We start from the raw sequence: 6,394 nt of genomic DNA, 5'->3' as shown, positions 1-6,394 counted from the left end.
GACTAACTTTGCACTTCTTTGCACTTGAAGGTTGCCTGTTCACTTACGTTTTAACAGGTCTGACGCTACGGCTGTATCTAGGCTAACGGCTAACATGCTAACTATTATTTTTATGTCACTAGTCACTTGAAACAAATTTAGGATGATAGGAGACAGGTTGAAATAAACCGAAATTTCCCTTTAAGGCCGAGTCCCATTTCTCTTTTCACCCCTACCCTTGTTTTTGAGTGTCACCTTGCTTCAGAAAGAGTTGCAAGGGCCAGTGGTTGAAATCTTCCCCTGTACAGATGCTACTATAGCAGTAATGGTATTATCACAACAACATTAGCCATTTATCTAATGGAGATGGAAAAACATGGACCCTTGCTATTTGTTCACAAATTAAGTTTCATGCTATCAATCGATCAAACAAATGAAAAAGAACACTGTTTCATTATTGGCCCACTAGCAGTGCAAGTGTTTCTACCCTGCCAGTGGTGGTAACAAGAGCAGCAACTTTACTGCTGGACTTAAGTTAAATTTTGGACTTCATATGTCATATGGCAATGCGACATGGAAATGTCAAAATGCAGGTCTGTCAAGTGCAAATCAGCAAATCGAAAGTATAGATAGCTAGCTAGTTAGCAACCCAGACACAAGCATGCCAGGGTGAAGTCAGGTAATTTGGGACACTATTTGGTAGATTACCATTAAAAAACACCAAAAATTCTAAAGACTATCTAAAGTGTTACTTTTACAACTTGTTATGTATCTATGAACTTGAAATTCTTTTTTTTAAGATATTTTTTGGGCATTTTTAGCCTTTATTTGATAGGACAGACAAGTGTGAAAGGGGGAGAGAGAGAGAGAGGGAGTGACATGCAGCAAAGGGCCACAGGCTGGAGTTGAACCCGGGCCGCTGCGGCAACAGCCTTGTACATGGGGCGCCTGCTCTACCACTAAGCCACCGACGCCCCTTAAACTTGAAATTCTATGCCATTTATGAACTTTGGACCTTTGACCACATCAAGAACCCCTGCATCATCCTGAAGTCATGATCAGATAAAATGGGACAGTCATGTTTGTTTTTTAAATGGTTAAATCCATTTATGAGTTTAGTCATTGTTCATTAAATCATTCATGTAACATGTGGCTATTCATTAAAAAAGACCCTCCAACTCTTCTGTCTTGCTATTTCTGTTCTTTGCTGCCTGTTTCCTTGGTTCCACATTGTCTACAGTGGATATGCATGCATGTAACAGTTATGGCTAATTCTGGACTATTGTGGTTGACATGAACTCACTGCATCATCTCTGACATATTTAAAGTACCGAAAATATGATGTGACAGGGTGGCACACAGTAGTATAAGTCATAAATTTATGGCACCTGGTTGCCTCGATTTTACCTAAATGTATTAACTACTCACTCAAAACCCTTTCCCATAAAAACCAATATGTATTGTGAAAATATTTTACAAGTCAAACATCTATTAAAATGCAACATCCTGCAATATTTGATGTTATACCCTTATTGTTTTAGCTGCAACACCCTCATAAACAAAGTGAAAATCAACATGCCACGTGGCTCACCTTGCAAGTCCTGGGGCCACAGCTTTTTTTGACCCTTTGCTGTGCTCATCCTTGTTATCTTGGCCCAGTCAAAATTATTGTGTCATGTAATGGACTGGACATTTGTAGAAACAATGCAATAACATGTTTGGTGATTGGCAGCTAATATTTAAAGAGCCCAAAATGTTAAACCTCATTTGACCCATTTTACCTGATGTCCCAGATTACCTCAGTGTGATTTCTTTTGTTATGTTTGTCATAGACCATAACACATTAAAACAACACTGAACTAAGTTAATACAATGGTTATCAGGACTTTTAACTTTTTTTAACAAAGAAAATGCATTTGTGGGTTTCTTTAGTTGCTTGTGCAGCCATCATGCTGATTTCTCATAGCACTAAGTTTTAAGAGTGCCTCTGAAGGGGGGAGGGCCATGTCGCCCTAACACTTTACCCTACTGCTCTATCCCACCAAGAATCTGGACACTCTAGCTCTGGACGTGAATATGCAAAACAGAGAGGTAGGGCTACGTGGTACGGTCAAAGGGTTGTCTTGGAGTCAGACAGTGCAGTATTTGTTTACTCATTTCACCTGGAGGTTACACCACCTTTCTGCATCACACCCACACCCCACAGTTGTACTAATGTGCTAGACAGCATCCCTCCAGCAGTTGAGCTCATAAAACAAGGCAGCGCCCTGGGTTTAGCTATCAAAGCGACAGTGGCGCAGAGCAGTTGTGTGACCCGCTGCAGCCCTTTCATCTGGCAGCGTGGTTGTTGTTTTCACGCTAGTTAACGGTAGCGACGACATGTTGTGGCAGCTAGTTTATTTTACATCGCAGGCTGTGCTCCTACTGTTTATGAGCAATGAACGATTGAGCATGGCACACATGGTCAAGCTTTCCCACAGAAAGGAACCCGCATCATAAGTGACTCAGGATGTCTGCGTGCACACACTCTGACCATTAGATGACTGTGGGACTTGAAAGGGAAGGAAGACTTCCACACAGCTCTGCAAACAAGGTGGAAAGAGAGACGGGCTGTGGAGAAAACCACCCCAGCCTCTCGTAACGGGGTTGAATTATCTCAAGTGGCGTGAAAGGCTGAGATGTGATGTGGCCAGACAGCAATAACAAACAAGCAAAGCAGCAGACAGACAGCCATGTCACAAGTGTCCAAGACAAACTGTAAATATCAGTCAGTAGAGCAACATTACTTTCCCAACCGCTGCATAATAGTGGGCACACACAAAGTGGAACACAGATGCTTTTCAAGTTACTAATGAGACACTAAAACTTTGCCATGTCAATACCAGCTGTGAAGCACAAATACAGAAACACTGCGCGGTGTCTGAAAATATCCAGTCACACATAAGCAAGCCATCCAGGATGTTGAGGGGGAGAGTTTCCTCTTCCTGTTGCTCTTTCTGTTGGACCTTCCTGTCAGTTAGCATTAACTACTGACAGACCTTTGGGTGCCTTCCAGACTCATCCCTGGGCCTTTTTTTTTTTTTTAATCTCTAGGGAGTACGATTCCTCACTGTAAAGTATTAGTTCACATCCTGTACACTTGGGTGGCCAGGCTGGGGAGGCACTGTCAATTCTAGGTACTCTCTGGAGCAGACGGCTTCTTGGCACCTATCTGCAGTGCATGAGACCAGCGGGTATATCTAAGAGAAAACGAGGACCACACTCAGCGGCTCAGTCAAAGGAGTTCATGAGGCGGTCTGAACCAAAAATCAACCACAGATAGCATCTTCCTCTCTTTTCTCACTGGACCTCAGTGGAATGCGGTAGACTTGATGACCTCTCTCTTTATCATCGCTGTGGTCAAAAAGCTGATCATGCTGAATTCATTTTGTCAAAGATTGCTCAGGTGCCACTAGGGGAAAGCGTGCTGCGTGAAGAGCTCTCAGTGTATTGAGCCTTTATGATTCAGCAGTGCCAGAGGGCCGGACTGGTGCAGATGCTAAGATAGACTGGCTTGAATTAGTGCCCACTTTTGAAGTCTGGGTTCTGTTATACCTGGCAACCCATATGCCTTATCTCTCAGTGTGTTGTGTACATGTGTTTATATACACACTGTAGATGTGTGCGTGTGTGAGTGTATGCCACGGGTGTTGTCAAGTCTGATTTTTTTTTGTTTGGTCATTTAAAATAGAGGCAGGAGGGGGTTTTAGCAGAGCGACATCAAAACTGAAACGGAAAATGAGCATGATCAAAAGCAGTGGTGTAAAAAGAATTCAGATTATTTATTTACAGTAAATGGGAGTAGCAATAGCACGTCAAAATATTCCATAGTGACTACAAGTCATGCATTCAAAATCTTAACTTAAGTATTAAAAGCAGAAATGCACAAGAGTTAAAGTAGTCCTTACACAGATTTGACATTATACTGTGTTATTCTGTATATAATGTATGGGATTTCATCATTATTACTGGTGCATTCATGAGGAAACAACATTTTAATGTAGCTGGTTGAGATGGAGATAATGTGACAAACTATTGTGGAGTTTAAAGGAAGATTTCACCTCCTAAATGATCATTTGTAAACACTCACCCTGTGTTATGTTAAATTTGTGATGCTTCCGGTGAACGAAGAATCCAGAAAAGAGAAAATTCTTCAGGTATTCAGCAAAATGATATCAGAACATCCATTTACAAACTCTCACAACTCCTGCAGTATAATCTAAGTCTCATTTATTCAGTTGTATGCTCAGTGCTTCCCAAACACATGCATTTTTGCTAAAATGTTACCATTTAAAACACTTGTACATAAACTATGCAGGCGTGCTACTCATCTGTGCCTATGTATGGGGAAGTGTTTTAAATAGTAAGTTTTAAATAGTAAACTTAGCAAAAATGCATGTGTTGGGAAGTACTGAACATATGACTGGAAAAAATTGTTTCTGAGATCTGTGATTTTGCTTTTGTTAAACATGGTCCTCTATGACTTCAATTCATCAAATTTTTTTGGATTTTTCTTTCACAGTGAGGGCAAGCGAGAAAAAAAACAAAACAGTTTTAGTAAATGATACACAACTGACCATTTGAGGAGTGAAGTATTCCTTTAAGATATAAAAATAGATAATATTGTATTAATCAATCATTCATCTGTTTTTATAGGTGAAATCTGCAAAGTAACTTCTAACTGTATTATATATATTATAAATGATAGGAGATGAAAAATGACTATATTACTATCTGAAATGTAGAGCAGAAGTTTGATAAAGCATATAATGGAAATACTCAAGTTAAAGGCATACTATGCAGGACTGTTGTCACTGTAAATAGGCTTGCCAGCGAAAGTGAAAGTAAAAAGCCAACCCCAGATTTACTCTTGTTTGGCGTTCTGCCTCACTGTATTTACGTTGCTGTGTCTCTCAGATGAATAAGAGGGATTAGTTCTGTGTGAGTCTATACATTGCTTTTTAGGAATATCCTGCATAGTTCAGGTAAGTACAGGTACCTCATAATTGTTCAATAAATGAACTGGTTATCAGTGCCAACACCAGTTAAAAGTGCAAAATAACAGGTGGGCTATCAGATGTAGTTCAAAGGTAGTGAATAAGAGTAGATTTTGTATGGCATTGACTGCATAGGTATAACTTCACATATATATATATATATGCAACAGCACACACGTGCATAAATACATACTGCACATGTATGCCGCAGTGTGTCTGAATGTGCTCTCATGGGTGTACATGTATAATGTGATTGCGTGTGAGAGTGCATTGAATGGGAGGAGAAATGAGGAAGGATTGCATAAACCAAACACATAATTTCACCCTGCTGCCCGCTCCCAAAGTGCCCCGATCACAGGAAATGGGTGTAAAGGAATGACTCAGCTTGCTTTGACCTCCACCCCCCCCTCCAACTCCCAAACACCCCTCCCTCTCCTTCAGGGCTGCTTTAATTAGAAAACTTGTTTGTTTTTCTTCGTCTCAACACCCAGTCTGCCCCTCTCAGTCTCTGCCTTTTAAAACTAGCGCATCCCAAGTTTGGTGATGACTCATAGCTTTCTCCTCCACCCATCACTCTCATGCACTCTCCCTCTCTCTGTGTAATTCAATTGGCCTAGATTCCGCCTTCGGTGCAGCGATGTAAAAAACAGCTGTCACACAGATGTATGCCCTTATCATACCTGTTCAGGTGTGTCTGAGCAGCGGAACACTCACAGCACACTCAAAACACACGCTCGCAACTTTGATAGTGTCATGCTGAAATGTTTATGTTTTCACCAAGGCCCAGTTGCTCAAGGCTAACACACAAACGCACACACATTCACGCACCCATACTCATACACGTACACAAACACTCACATGCTGCTTCAAAGGATGGCGTGTCATAAACAGAGGGACTGGGAAGGAGGAATGTGTTGTTCATTGGGGAATTCAGAGCCAGTGGGGAGAGGAAGGAGGGGTGGGGGCACGCTGACCTAATGTCCCTCTGAGTGGAGGCAATGAAGGAACAGGCTGCTGAGCCTTTCTCTCTGCTGTCATAACCCTTGTACACCCATCAATACAGCTGAGAGCCCCACTGACCCAGGAGGCCACAGATCACGGCTGACTAATCTGAAACAGGCCCTGTACCAAGCTAACACCTCCCTAACCTCCCATTTATCCAATAAGAAGAGTCAGGTTACCGATACAGACACTATGTGTCTATGTGTGTATGTGTGTGTGTATGCGTGTGTGCGTGTGTGTGTGTGTGTGTGTGTGTGCGTGTGTGTGTGTGTGTGTGTGTGCGTGTGTGTGTGTGTGTTTGAGTGAGTGGATGACGGAGGCAGTGGGATGAGTAATAGAGTGTGAACGAACTTCAGTTTACTCCCACCGGTGAGGGT

This window comes from Epinephelus moara, chromosome 2, assembly GCF_006386435.1.
Source record: "Epinephelus moara isolate mb chromosome 2, YSFRI_EMoa_1.0, whole genome shotgun sequence".
NCBI classification, from domain to species: Eukaryota; Metazoa; Chordata; class Actinopteri; order Perciformes; family Serranidae; genus Epinephelus; species Epinephelus moara.
Note: the sequence above shows the minus strand (reverse complement) of the source record.